This window comes from Phocoena phocoena, chromosome 13 (genome assembly GCF_963924675.1).
Source record: "Phocoena phocoena chromosome 13, mPhoPho1.1, whole genome shotgun sequence".
Classification (NCBI taxonomy): Eukaryota; Metazoa; Chordata; class Mammalia; order Artiodactyla; family Phocoenidae; genus Phocoena; species Phocoena phocoena.
This window is the reverse complement of record NC_089231.1, coordinates 23719133-23735177: the sequence shown is the minus strand read 5'-3', so window position 1 is coordinate 23735177 and position 16045 is coordinate 23719133.

The following is a 16045-nucleotide window of genomic DNA, read 5'->3' as shown; positions in this document are numbered from 1 at the left end:
TCGCCGTCGCCGCCGCCGCCGCCGCCGCAGCCGCCGCCGTTCGTTGCTCCAGGAACCGGATATCCGCCGCCCAACTCTCGGGCTCCGCCCCCTGGCGGGACGCCTGCGCACTAATACCCTGCCTGCGCGAACCCTTAGCGGGGAAGAGTCCACGCCTGCGTGCTGAGTCCGGTGGAGGAGCGTGCCTCTTTTGAAGGGACCTGCTGCGCTTGCGCGCCGACGTCCCACTCAGGCCCGCGCCTCATCGGAGACTTGCAGCGCCTGCGCACCTCGCTTCGCGCCCCTCCGTCCATCTCGTTCTCGCCTGCGCTCTCCAGTCCCAACGTAAGGGGAGGAGGGGGATTGGGGTTGGTCCTGGTCTCTGGTTGGTTGGCGATCTCCACAAGGAGTAACTGGGAGGGAGGAGCGGAGAAGGCTGGGGTCGTGCCAGAGCACTCCTCTCGCGCCTGTTACGTTGGTCGCGCCTATGCTCTACCGTTCCTCCTGTCAAGGAAAAATTAATCAATAGTCGATCTAAAGAAGAAATAGAAAATTTTATTTGAGCCAACTTGAGGATTATAATCTGAAAGACAGTGTTTTGGAAAACTCTGAGGACTGTTCCATCTGTTAGAAATGGAAGGCACAGTTATGTACAACTTTGAGACAAAGGATCAAACATCAAAATGGCACTGACTTTTTTTTTTTTTTTTTTGCGGTACGCGGGCCTCTCACTATTGTGGCCTCTCCCATTGCGGAGCTCAGGCTCCAGATGTGCAGGCTCAGCGGCCATGGCTCACGGGCCCAGCCGCTCCGCGACATGTAGGATCTTCCTGGACCGGGGCACGAACCCGTGTCCCCTGCATCAGCAGGCGGACTCTCAACCACTGCGCCACCAGGGATGCCTAGCACTGACACTTTACATTAAGTTAGCCAAAGGTGCGGTATGGCTGAACCACACTGACTCCATTTTTTCAGTTCCATCATAGGCCCACAGTCCTACCCTCCTCCCCTTTCTCTGTGATGGAGCTTTAGCCTACTCAGAAGGAATGCACGAGCGCCAGAGAAGTTCTCTATCAGCTTTTACCCTTGCCTTCATCTGATATGAAAATTCGAAGAATGCCTTTTGCTGACGCAGATGGTTAATGATTTGTGAGGAATAATAGTCCTGAGACCCCTGGGGAGAGAAAAAACCCTGGTTCCCGTTGGCATGGACGTGCTTATCCCTTAGTAGTGAAACAGAGGGCTAACCTGAGTAGGCCCACCAAATTTAACCTGCCTCACTTGCTTTTAGTTTGCTTTTAGTTGATTTTAAACTAAACTCCCACTAGCTTCCTTATATATAACATCCCTGACATATGGGTCACTGTAGTAATGGTTGCTTAAGTTGTTTTTCAGGAACTTGGAGCTAGTTCTTGCCCGATTCAGACCGGTTGAGACTACTGACAATCTAACTGGACCTGCATGATGACCTTTTAACATCAGAAGGCCCAAAACTCCACCCTCAGAACATGCTAACACTGCCAGTTTTTGAACATGTGTCCTATGAAGAACCATGAAGCTTGACTACACTTGCACAGATCACTGATTACCTCGCTTTTCTTATTTCCAATCACCTTTCCCCATGCCTCAGACCATCCTGCCTCTTTATCCCATAAATATTCCTAAAACCTATCTTTGGGAGGTGGATTTGAGATTCATCTCCTTGTTTGGCTGCCTTGTGAGTAAAGCTTTTCTCTACTACAAAGCTTGGCATCTCAGCGTTTGGCTTGCTGCATACAGGCAAATGAATCTGGCTTGGTAACAGTAGTCAGATTCTATCCTTAGCTTTGGCCCCTTTAAATAATCCTGTACCACATTTGGAGGTGTATAGTGCAGCTGTGAATGATTCCGGATTGAAATCTGCCCGATCCTACCTGTATGTAACCTACCCACAATAAACTTCATAATTGCACTTTATGGAGTTGCCTGCTTTGTTTTTCAGTCTCAAAGTTTCTTCTCAGTTCAGGGGATTTATTCAGTAACCCTGTCTTCAAAGAATTGGCGAGCCAGCCAGGAGACCAAAAATGAAATAGGCATGGGTAAGGGGACCATGTTGGGAGACAGCCTGTTGTCAGTGGGGGAAATCCCAGGATGGCCAGCCTCTTCCATGTGGGTAGACTTAGCCAAGTTTTTGGAACGCTTCAGACTAGTGTGTGAGTACAGGGACACCCCCAAAACGCTATAAGGGTTACTGGAGATTCTAACCAAAGCAGTAGGTAAAGAGAAGCTAAGGTAGGAAATTGAACATGTTATAGCCGCAGTAGTATGGCTGCTGCTTTGGGCCCTGTGACTGAGTGCAGAAAAAGAACTCCGACTCAGGCAGGAACTAGGGGAAAACTAAAGAGGCCCTGGCATTAGAAAAGGATCTAAGAGTGTTTGTTTCTCTAATTCAGACCTACTAGCCAAAAAGGTACAACAACAAGAGGAACACCTAGAGGTCATGGTATGCAAAGTGGCAAAAATGCAAGGGTGGCACCATCCAACAGGGTGAGGACCATTATCTCACAGGAAAATTGGAATCCCAAATGATGGGATCTATGGTGTAATGATTTCTCTGAGAAGGGAAATATAGTTGTTGAAGGGGAAGATGACCTAAGGGCTTGCCCCCTCATTCAAACAAAGACTCAGGCAACCCGTGAGCCCAAAGATGAACAAGAAGTGATACCAACTAGCCAAAAGATAACTATGAGGGAGTATTCTTCTGCAGAAGTAGTTGAGTTGACAGCCAGGTTCAAACAAAAGACCAGGAAAGGAGTAACTGCATGGTTACTCTGCCTGTGGGACAGAGGAACAGATAGTATCATGCTAAATGGCCTGGAGATATCTAAACTGGATTTGGTGACAGCACAGCCAGCCCTGAGACAAAGGTTATATGCTGCTGGAATGGGAGGGAACTGAGGATGGTGGCTGACTTGGTTACTTGGATTAGGGCTGGGGTAAAGCTGCCCTGGCCTAACAAAGGAGATGTCCCATCTCCTCCATTACACTGGAACTCCATGGAAGAACTACAAGACATCATTAGAGAACTGGGAATGAGACATGCTATATATCCAGACAACTTTATGGGGCCAGATGAAGAATAATTTATCTCAGGTATGAAGGGCTGCATCTTACAGTCTGCTCCTGGAGTTTGGTATGACACCTTAGTATCAGTTCTGGCACCTATATTCAGTAAAGTGATAGCTCTTGTAGCTGCCATTATAGCAGATCTCAGTGAAACAGAAAGAGTCCTCCATGGAGGAAATAGAAAAGTAGACAAAAATAAACAAACAAAGGGTGGAGAATAAGCGGGGAAAGGACCAACCCAGGTATCACATAAACAACTTTGACAGGATTTAATGTTAGCAGGGACTCCAAAGGAAAACAGTGATAAAACAATGACAACAACAGCAACAACAGCAAAACCAAAGAACAGAAAACCTAATTCAGTCCTGTCATCTTTGTGGAAGTCCCTAGCAGAAGACAAACAAATTACTCCTCTTTCTACTGACAATAAACATGTGGCAATGCATCCCAGTGTCCCCCACTAAAAGTAGAATGCCAGGGGTGGATTGTCCTCTCACTGAGGAACTAGGTGTAGGGCCAACGTTTCCCTGTAGTGCATGCAGTGTGGGAGTGACTGGAGGCTTCATGTAGAATTGACAGTTTATTGGTCCCACATAAACAAACAGTCTTAGCATTGGTAGATACTAGAGCTGAGTGTACCTTGCTGTATGGCAAACCCTCTAAATTTCAGGGAGAAATATGGGCTACAGACAGACATGGGGGTCAAACTATTCAAATAAGACAAATCAGATTATATTTCCAAATTGTCTGTTTGCCAACCTGACTGTTCCACGTATACATTTCCCTGGTACCAGAATATATCCTAGGTGTTGATGTTTTACAAGACCTAGATTTGACCACCACCACTGGAGAGTGTCGCCTTCACACCAGAATGGTGACACCAATGTTGGTAGGCCATGCATGTCCGTTTACCCACACCCCACTGTATTGTTAATGTCAAACAGTATAGGCTGCCTAGGGGCTATGAAGAGATTACTGCTACTGTTAAAGAACTAGAAAGGGTGAGAGTTATCAGACACTCCCACAGCAATTATAATAGCCCAGTGTGGCTGCTAAAGAAGCCCAACAGGACTTGGAGGATGACTGTTGATGATAGCCAATTAAATAAGGTGGTCCCTCCCATCCATTTGGCAGGTCCCAATAATGCTACTATTTTAGAATATCTCTGTGATGAAAATGTTTTATTGTATGCTTGACCTGTCTAATGCGTTTTTCAGAATTCCTTTGGATGCTAGCCCTCAAGATCAATTTGCCTTCACCTGGGACAGGAGGCAAGGGACCTTTCAGGTCTTGCCTCAGGGTTGTTTACATAGTCCCACCATTTGTCACGGTATGGTCTCCCAGGACCTGGAAATCTGGCAAAAGCCCCACTCTGAGTTGGAATTATCTTATATTGATGACATTATGTTAACCTGTGATGACTTATCTCTCCTCTCCTAAGCTGCTGCCCCTTTACAGACACATTTACACAAACCAAAACCAAGGATGGGAAATAAACGCTGACAAGATCCAGGGACCTGAGCAATCAGTAAAGTTCTTCAGAATTGTCTGGTTGGGTAAGACAAAAGTTACGCTGGCTGAAGTTATTGATAAAATCCGAGCCTTGCCCACTCCACAGTTGGTCAAGGAATTACAATCTTTGGAGGGGGGGCTTACTAGGTTATTGGCATCTGTTCATACCTCATCTGGCACTAATAATACAACCTCTATACTCTCTAGTTAAAAAGGGACAAAAATGGGATTGGGACTGCCCCCACTGAAACCTGCAGCAATAACCTCTGAGACATACCCCTGGTCACAGTGAATGAGCCTCTGACCCAGTGACTGGATGGAAAGTGCACTATATCGACCTACTACCCTTATCAGAGAGACACAAACACACATTACCACCTCTGGTCTGATGCAATCCTTTGCTAGTAAAAGAGCAAATCTGGGATGGTTATGTGCCAAACATAATCAACTGGGACATACTGCTCCTTTTTGTAAAGAGGGACAAAAATCATACCTGGTTGGCCAGACATAAACATATGGTGTGGCTACCACCATCCTCTTGTTCTTTGTCCACCTGGTTTTACAAACTGAATGGACAGATCAAGGGGTTTGACCAAGTTGGAAACTGTATAAGAGACCCCACTCACATAGATAGCAACCAAAGGACCCATTTCACTGGACATGATGTACAAGAATAGGCAGAAGCCTGTGAGATTTTATGAACCTTCCATCTGCTTTATAACCCAGCAGCAGCAAGGTGGGTAGAAAGAGTTAATGGGTTACTGAAAGAGACATTGAAGAAGACTTCTCTGGACAGGTCTTTAAGAGGATGGTCTTCACGACTGTTAGAGGCCATCCAGCTATTAAACACTGCAACCCACAGCAGGCTATACACCTATTTATGAGACACTGACTGCACCTGCTCTATCAGCTAGGACCTTAAAAGTACAAGTCTTGAAAGGAGGACTGCGACCCATCTAGCAGGATACGGATATTGTCCTAAGAGTGTCACAGGACCTCCCACCTTGGAGACTTAAATGGTATCCCCCTCCCAGGTGGCTTGGCATCCTTATATCTTTGTGGAAAGGGGTAGCCCCTGGTATAGTATTTCCCCAACCTTTCTAAGAGAAGGCCCACCCATAAACAAGGTGATCTCCTCCTTGAAATTAGATGGGGGACTGAAGTAGGGCTCCTCTTATGGGCTCTACCAGAAGTCCCACATATAATATCTCCCTGCCCACTTCTGACATAAAGGGAAAAAATGTCTGGTATTGTCCTCTGGGAAAAGTGCCAAAGCCTGGAGTGATCCTGGTACATGGAGACCAAACTTCTGTGGTGTTGTTTCTGAATGAGCATTTGCCTTTCTTGGCACCTTTCAAACGCTTATCATTCTTAGCCTTTTCCTTCTGGGATTCATGCCACCTACCTCCAACAATGTGTTTCTGTCCTGGGCCACCACCTATGCTGAAGTCCATAACTGCTCTGACTGTTGCATGTACAGATTGCTGCCAATGTCTAGCACTGAAGGAATGCATGGGTCATTCTGCCTTTCAACCTCATGGCATGGGGACAATGGGTGGGCATGGCAGGTAAACTCCTGTTGGGGGCACTAGATGTCACCATGGCTCACATTTCCCCCTTTGACTGTAATGATAGTAAAAAGTATTTTCTCCTTGGCTTGTTCTTGAACCCAATTCCTCTAAACTTGACACTGCCTATCACGTCTGAGATGATCTTGGGAGGTTATGTGCTATACACAGTCAACTGGGACATACTGCTCCTTTTTGTAAAGAGGGACAAAATCACACCTGGTTCGCCAGACATAAACATATCGAGTGGCTACCACCAACCTCTTGTTCTTTTGGCCACCTGGTTTTACAAACTGAATGGACAGGTCAAGAAAATAAGATTCTTAAGGCAGGGGCTTTCTTATCACCCAAAGGTGCATCTGGATACGTGGCACCAATCTTTGGCCTTATCTCCCATATGGGTGGGCTGGCCACTATACCCTTGCTTTTCCCTCTTTGTCAAGAAAGATCTATTCCTCATTGCCAGACACTCTCAAACTTGCTGGCTCTCAAAACTAGGTGGAACCATAGTCTCTCCTGTTGTGAATGGCTGGTCTCTATCTTTCTCCCTCAATATGTAGGCATTCATGCTGAATTAGAAATACAAGCCCTAGCCAAGTTCACTGCTTCTGTATTAAATAATTCTAGATAAAGCATTTTCTACTAAATCAGGAAACTGCACAAATGAGGAAAGTAGTTTTACAAAACCATACGACTCTGGACATGTTGACAGAGGCACAAGGGGAAACATGTCCTAATTCAACAACAATGCTGCACTTACAGCCCCTCTTATGAATCTAACATCACTGATTTATCGTCTCGTATGAAAAAGGCTATTAACCATGTAGGGAATATTTATTTTGCAGACGACTTCATCCGTTGGTTGACCTCCTTACCTGGCATATGGGGTATGGCCCTGTTAGGCATCCTTCCTTGTGTAGCAGGGATTCTTGGTGCTTGCTGTTGTGTATATTGCTGTTGTGGGTTAGGCATGCAGGTTACCTCCCAACATCTGGCCCTAGGGTATTCAAGGAAGAACGGCAGATAAGATTGTGTGGGCCATATAGATGTTGGGGGTGAAATGTGTGGCTGAACCACACAGACTCCATTTTTCTCAGCTCCATCTTAAGCCTGCAGTCTTATCCCCTTCCCTTTCCGTGTGACTGAGCTTTAGCCTACTCACAAGGAATGTGCCCAAGCCAGAGAAGTTCCCTGTTCAACTTTTACCCTTGCCTTCATCTTATATGAAAAGTGAAAGAGGGGCTTCCCTGGTGGCACAGTGGTTGAGAGTCCGCCTGCCGATGCAGGGGACACAGGTTCGTGCCCCGGTCCGGGAAGATCCCACATGCCGCGGAGCGGCTGGGCCCATGAGCCATGGCCACTGAGCCTGCGCGTCCGGAGCCTGTGCCCCGCAATGGGAGAGGCCACAACAGTGAGAGGCCCGCGTACCGAAAGAAAAAAAAAAAAAAAGTGAAAGAATGTTGTTTAGTTTGTTTGTTTGTTTGTCTGTCTGCTGACACAGATGGTTAATGATGATCCATGAGGAATGACGGTCACGAGAACCCCAGGGGGAGGGAGAACACCAGTTCCTGTTATGTGGATGTGTCTCTCACTTAGTATTCAGATTCTGTCTTTAGCTCTGGCCCCGCTAAATGCCCCTGTACTCCTTTTAGCAGCTGCAAATGCTCCCAGATTGGTAAGTCATCATGACCCCTTACAGGGTTAGGAAAAGAAAGATGAATCTTCTAAGGAGTTACATTTCTGGCATGAGAAGAAGGAAAAAATGATCTTTATGGTTGAGCAGACATTCTTGCCTTTCAGGAGGTCTGGTTAATATGTAATGCAGATGCACATTGCCCACTAGGGAGGGACCAATATAAACAGGGAGTATGTTACTCTTAAATTTTCTTGTCCTGCCTCAAAACATAAATTTTATTCCATCGTTTCCCACTTTTGATCATTAATCTTTTGATAGAAAGTATTAGGTTATGAAATGCTTGGTCCCTCGACACCAGGGTGGTATCTTACCCGTCCTGGATCTATCCGGTCCTGCAATACCAGGTCCCAATAGGCCAGTTTCTTCTATCTTTCAGGGGTTTATGTGTCAGTAAAGTACCAGACAAGGACGCATAGCTAATCTCATGCTGTTCAGTAGAACTCATGCCAATTATTGTCCAATCTTCCTCCTACGTGCATTGTGCCTGTCCAGTATTTTATATAGAGCTATACGTATGATCAATGGTTTCAAGTCTTATAGACATCATTATTTTACTTGCAGGTTTGTATATGCAGCAAAAAGCACAATAGATTATTACTCTATAAACGATACAGAACACAATCAATATAGCCAACAACAATAATAAAGTCATAAGCAGAGATTTAAACCATGAACCCCCAGAGCTGAACCATTTACCCGAGATGTAACCTAGACTAGGAAGGGGATTCCCTAATGCAGAGATTTAATTTTTAATGTGATTCATTAGATGAGTTATATTAGAGGACAGATCTGGCATGAAAACACAACATTCAGTCTGGATTATAGCACACATTCTTCCTTGCCAAGCAGTTAAAATGTCAAGATCCATTTGGTTTGGCAACACTGATTTCCTCATCATAAAAACTTCAGAATTAAGCAAACTAAAGGAGAAATTAGTTAATTGAATGTAGTGAACAGCACAGAGATATATGCTAACAGGGAAACGTTTTATAGGCTATACATGTTATCAATCATATTGACTTGTTGCACAAAAAAAGTACGTGTACTTTTAGCAGTAGAATTTAAGTGAGCAATGATACACGCCATGAGTAACTTGATAGCTATGAAAAGAATAATCATACATACAACGAAAATAATAATCATCTGTAAAACAGAGGGGAAAAAAATTAAAAATTACCTAGTCCTGTAGGGAGTGACCAAAACAGATTTTTAAAGGGGTTTTTTTTTCAGTCTTACAACAATTTTGCCTTTTGGAAATTTTATCCAGGAGCATTTCTACTTCTGCAGAGGTATTGATATAAGTTCAACAAGTAGTGTGAGCAATAGCACAAACAACTCCTTGACTAGCCAGTAGAAAATCGAAGGTGATTCTAATTATCCAATACTACTTGGGATGAGGAATTGAGGGATGTCTGTTGTGCAGCAATGCATTTTGCAGTCACTCCAGGTATTTGACCAATGATTTGACCAATGGTGACTGATAGATTTCTGACCATATCTCTCTTTACATGTACTCTTGCACTAGGAATCAAGATTCTCAAAAGACTTTGCTACCAGATATCTTGGTATCCTAATAACATGGATCTCTTGATTCTGTAATGGAGAGAGAAAGGAGGTCCATCTGTCTCTTTTATATAGACAATGGGGTAACATAACATCCCAATAAGTATAAACTTTCTATCTGCCAGCTATTAAGATATTTATGTGTCCATTCTTGGGAAGGTGGGTCAATTCCAATACCACATATGAAGACAGAACCTGAGAGAGTGCAAGTGATCCTTCCAAGAGAGCTCTCATTGATAGCCTCATCAATTGGAAGTTTTGCTAACATGGTATTAAACATGGTCACTGCTCTTGCAGGCTTTCCAAGAGCTATCTATATGGTATTTGACATAGGGAGTTGCTGGTACAACTTGTCTTTTTCTCTTCAAGACATTTGTTAGGGACCTCCCTGGTGGCGCAGTGGTTAGGAATCTGCCTGCTGATGCAAGGGATACTGGTTCGAGCTCTGGTCCAGGAAGATCCCACATGCTGTGGAGCAACTAAGCCCACGCACCACAACTACTGAGCCTGAGCTTTAGAGCCTGCGAGCCACAACTACTGAGCCTACATGCCACAACTACTGAAGCCCATGTGCCTAGAGCCATGCTCTGCAACAAGAGAAGCCACCACAATGAGAAGCCCATACACCGCAGCGAAGAGTAGCCCCTGCTTGCCGCAGCTAGGGGAAGCCCATGTGCAGCAACGAAGACCCAATGCAGCTAAAAATAAATAAATTTATGTATATATATATATATATTTATTTATTTATTTATTATTTATTTATTGTGGTACACGGGCCTCTTACTGTTGTGGCCTCTCCCTTTGCGGAGCACAGGCTCCAGACATGCAGGCTCAGCGGCCATGGCTCACGGGCCTAGCCGCTCCGCGGCATGTGGGATCTTCCCGGACTGGGGCACGAACCCGTGTCCCCTGCATCGGCAGGCGGACTCTCAACCACTGTGCCACCAGGGAAGCCCCCTTTAATTCTTTTGGTGTCAGTCAATAGTCCTTCTTGAGATATTAAGTAGCCCAAATGTTTTACAATAGGTAAGCAAAATTGGAGTTTATCTTTAGGCAACTTGTGTCCCTTAGAAGCTAGCTGATGTAACAGATGGATGGTATCTTTTTGAGAATCCAGTTCAATTTTAGAACATAAAATCAAATCATCTATATGTTGAATTAAAGTAGAACCATCAGGAATGTCTACATCAGCTAAATCAGCTTTCAGTATTTGAGAAAAGTAAGTGGGGTTCTCACTATAGCCCTGTGGCATGGCTATCCAGGTGTATCGATGATTTTCCCATGTGAAAGCAGAAAGGTATGATTGTCCTTCTCTACTGGGATGCTAAAGAAGACACTGCATAAGTCTATCACTGAAAAATAACAGCTTTTAGTTGGAATGACTGAGAGTAAGGTGTGTGGATTTGGGACCAAAAGATGTCGAGGAATCACAATATTATGTATTGCTGTCAGATCTTGGACAAATTTCCAGTCTTTTCCATTCAGCTTTCTTCCTGTCAGGATAGACATGTTACAAGGACTAGTACAGGGAACTATAAGCCTTTTTAAAAGAAATTCCTGAATAACAGGTGATGGAATAAAATTTATGTTTTGAGGTAGGACAAGAAAATTTAAGCGTAGCATACTCCCTGTCCATGTTGGGCCCTCCCTAATGGGCAATGTGCATCTGTATTATACATTAACCAGCGTTCCTCAAAGGCAAGAATGTCTGCTCAATTGCAAAGATCACTTTTTCCTTCTTCTGACACCAGCAGTGTACCTACAGAGAAGATTAATTTTTCCTTTCCTAATCCTGTTAGGGGTCATGGTGACTGCTTGCCTTGTAGGTGTAGATCTGCTCTATGTATCTTTGGTGAACCTTATATAAAATGTCAGTGTGTCATTTTAACGTATGATCCTTTGTCTTAAAATGTATATAACTGTGCCTTCGACTTCTAACAGGTGGAACAACCCTCAGTGTTTTCTGAAAGGCTGTCTCCTGGGTTATAACCCTCAGGTTGGCTCAAATAAAATTCTCTATTTCCACTTTAGATCGATATTGATTACTTTTTTGTTGATATTTGCTTGGCGTAGTTAGCAGGATATCAGAGACACCCACCAGAGGACACCTGGAGTCTACTCTAAACCAGCGCTCAGTCCCAGCACTGGCCCTTTGAGCCCCACCGGCTTTTTGGTATTCCTCAGTTGCTTTGGTGAGTTCTCCTGATATCTGGACCTCATTGCTTTGCATGATGATCCTGAATTTTATCCAATCTGTTAAAATTTTAGGATTTATAGTCTTAACAGGGTACCGGTACATTTCCAGGTAAAAGGGACGGAGGGGGAATTTCCTAGGCAATGGGCTAGATGGAGGTTCCTAGAAGGGGAAAGCCAAGAAGGAACTCTGGAGTGAACTGGGTTGGCTGGTCTTTTTAAATTTGGCTCAAGTTGGAAAGATTGTGTATAAATGGTTTGAACAAACTGTTTGACAGCAGAACAAGAGACTGAACCTATTAATCTCTGAAGAAAACGGACATTTGCTCCTTCCAGCCACCAGGCCTTCTCTGGTGACTGAGAACCTAGAGGAAGTGTCTGAGGATTAATCCTTATAATGAGTAGCAGTCCCATAGGAAACGCCCTTTTAACACTTTAGGTAATTTACGGTGCTCCAAGCCCCCATCGTGGCTTTAGACAGCTTACAGGAGAAACGGAGACACAGAAGATCTGAACCGACTCAAGGGTGACACCTTGAGGAGCTAAGCTCACAAGCAGCACACTTCTGACCCTGCAGCGCCCTTAGAAATTGTGACCTCATAATACAAATTAAACAAAAGGAAAATGGGAAATCGTGCTTCTAAAGCCTACCAGTTCCCAGATGGATAGCCACCCACTGGAACTTCGGCTGGCTTCATGTACAGTATGTATGGAGCTGATACTTGCAAGAACTTGGTAAAATGGGAGGCTCTAACTTAACTCTTAAATGGCCAAAACGGGGAACATTCGACTTACCAAAATTAGTTTACTTGCGTGCAAAATTGGAAAATGCTGGCTATAAAATTACATAGACACTGGGCTTCCCTGGTGGCACAGTGGTTGAGAGTCCGCCTGCCGATGCAGGGGACACGGGTTCGTGCCCCGGTCCGGGAAGATCCCACATGCCGCGGAGCAGCTGGGCCCGTGAGCCATGGCCGCTGAGCCTGCGCGTCTGGAAACTGTGCTCCGCAACGGGAGAGGCCACAGCAGTGACAGGCCGGCGTACCGCAAAAAAAAAAAAAAAAAAAAAAAAAAATTACATAGACAGGATGGGAAGCATATTTCAATTGGTACTTAGAAGCTTTGAAGCATGTTAATGATAAAATGACACCTTTACAGGAAACTAACTGAAAATTATTAGAATCTGTTGCTAAATTGGAGAAAAGCTCAGAAGGTACCCTATCCCTTTCTCCTCCTCCTTTCCCTCCTTTCTGAACTTTATACCTTCTCCTTTCTGAACGTCCATATCTCAACTTGTCTGTTCTACCTCCTCCTCCACCTCCAAAGGAAAAATTAACTGGACCCCAGGGAATAACTGAGAGCCCTAAAATCATTGCAGGTCCCTTTAAAGAGAAACCTACTGGAAGAGGTGAGCCTGAACTAATATATACTCCCTGGACTAGAGCTGAACTTAAAAATTTAACTAAGGATTTTCCAGGCCCCTTACAAGATCCTTTAGGGTTTTTAAGAGAATTCATTCTGTAAGGATACATGAGCCAGGATACTTAGATTTGTAATAGCTTGAGCAATTGCTGGTATCCAAAAGTAAAGCCAAGTATGGCTACAAAAGGGAGAATGGAAGACACGTATGGAAGATTTTCATAAGCATGAGCATGCAGGTGTTCACAGGTGTCGAGAACTTGCTCGTAACTTGTACCAAGCCATCCCCAACACTTTTCCTGAGAAAATAGAGTGGGCCATGATCCACCAATGCAAGCAAAAGTGCAGAGAAACTTTTTTTTCCTTTGAGAGGTTTGAGAAAACCTTCAAATAGCACCCTGGAATGGCCCCTGAAAGTTTTCAAAGTCATCACAATGATCCAATTCTAAATTCAATCTTTGAGAGGGATTAGATGAAAAAATAGCAAAGCTAATTAAGAGACATGAATTGGAATGGGCCATAATACATTCGAACATGCTTGTCACTATTGCAGAGAATCTCTCTAAAACCTTCCAAAGAAGAAGAAAGAGTCACTAAAGTCATGAATGTACAACTACAGCAACTTAGAGGCCCTATTAAAACACTTTTCTTCTAACCCTGGCCCAAAACGAAATGCCCGCACTAGTTTTTAGTGCAAAAGCCATGGTCTCTTCAAATGAGAGTGCCATACATTTAAATGGAATTTGGAACATGGCAAAACAAAAAGAAATAGGAGTGCTTGACAATTATGAGAGGGTATTTCCCCCAGCTCTTCACCAATACCTTAGGGGAAATTGAGACAACAATCAGAGGGGAAACTTCAAAGGCCATTGTAGATACTGGGGCTACAATCTCTGGCCTTTACCCTACCCTTATTCATTGCCCTCTCCCTTGGAGTATAAGGTCAATTCAAATAGTAGGGGTTTCTAATTTACCTTTGCAAATTTTAAAATCAGAGTCGCTAACCTTTCAGTTAGGAACTATCACAGGGAAACTTGTGTTTCTCATAGTAAAATGTGCCCCAATTCATCTGATAGGAAGAGACCTTTCAGAAGCCAGCAGTGCTCATATTGCCTTTTCACAAAAAGGTGAAATGCTTCTGGGTTTAGAAATTTTAATGCTGAGCAAAATCTAGTTACTGAAAAATAGATGGTTATAAAAATCAGCGGTTCAAACAGACCAAGAAGAAATGAATGACCTGTTATTGCCAGTGCCTAAAGAATTATGGTCACCTTCTTCTTCAGATATTGAAACAATTAAATTGGCTACTCCTGTTAAGGGGACTGTTGACAACTCCAAGCCTCTACCTAATATTTGACAATATCACTTAAACCAGAGACATTAAATGGAATAAACCCTGTTATTCAGGACTTTCTTAAGAAGGGACTTATAATTCCTTGTACCAGTCCTTGTCACACACACCTATCTTATCAGTGAGAAAGGCAAATGGGAAAGGTTGGAGATTTGTTCAAGATCTGAAAACTATAAATAACATTGTGATTCCCGTTGTCCTGTGGTCCCAAATCCACACACTCTGCTCTCAGTCATTCCAGCCGATAGCTGCTATTTTTCAGTAATTGATTTATGCCTTCCTTAGTATCCTAGTAAAGAAGGACAGTCAGTACGTTTTTGCCTTCACATGGGAAAATCATCAATATACCTGGACTGCCATGCCACAGGGCTATAGTGAGAACCCCACTTACTTTTCTCAAGTGCTTAAAGCTGATTTAGCTGATGTAAACTTTCCTGGTGGCTCCACTTTAATTCAATGTGTAGATGATTTGCTTTCATGTTCTTTTTTTTAAAATAAATTTATTCATTTTATTTATTTATTTTTGGCTGCGTTGGGTTTTCGTTGCTAAGCGCGGGCTTTCTCTAGTTGCGGCGAGCGGGGGCTGCTCTTCTTTGTGGTGCACGGGCTTCTCATTGAGGTGGCTTCTCTTGTGGCAGAGCACGGGCTCTAGGTGCGTGTGCTTCAGTAGTTGTGGCACACGGGCTTAGTTGCTCCGCGGCATGTGGGAATCTTCCCGGACCAGGGCTTGAACCGGTGTCCCCTGCATTGGCAGGCGGATTCTTAACCACTGTGCCACCCGGGAAGCCCCTGCTTTTATGTTCTAGAAATGAATTGGATTCTCAAAAAGACACCATCCATCTGTTACAACAACTAGCTTCTAAGGAACACAAGTTGCCTAAAGATAAACTCCAATTTGCTGACCTGTTGTAAAACATTTGGGCCGCTTTATATCTAAGGAAGGACTATTAATCAACTCTAAAAGAATTAAAGAGATTTTAGCTTTCTCACTTCTCCAAAAAAAGAAACAATTGAGGGGATTTCTGGGTCTGACTGAATATTGTAGCAATTGGGTACCTAATTTTCCACTTATTTCTCAACCTTTAAATGCATTACTTAAGTCTGACCAGCTTGATCTGGTTGAGTGGATGCCAAAAGGAAGAGAGGCCATAAACACCTTAAAATCCATCTTAACTCAGGCAGCCTATGAAAAATGGAAACAGGTTGCAGAGTTCTTAACTGCAGGTTGTAGTTCTATACCACTACCAAAACAGTTGGCAGTTATTAAAACACTGGGGCATCCCAAATCTGACATTAAGGAAGCTAAAGGAAATCAGCTTGCTGATGCTGCAGAAAAACAGACAACTTTAAAAATTCATCCTGTTCAGCTTTGAGAACTTCCACTGCTCTCTGTGAACCCTGCTAACCCAGTAAAAGATTTCCTTCCACAGGCTCAAGAAATCGCCACTAAAGAAGATAAACAGATGTGGCTACAAAAAGGGGGAAGTTTTGAACCCATCACACAAATATGCTTTGGACCTGATTTTAAAAACATATAGTGTCTCTTAGAGCACAGTGGCTGTTACTCCAGCACGTATATTCTTTAACTCATGAGGCACCTGAAACATGGTTTTACAGGGGAAACTATAGTTTTGGAAACATTCTCCCATGGTGGCTCAT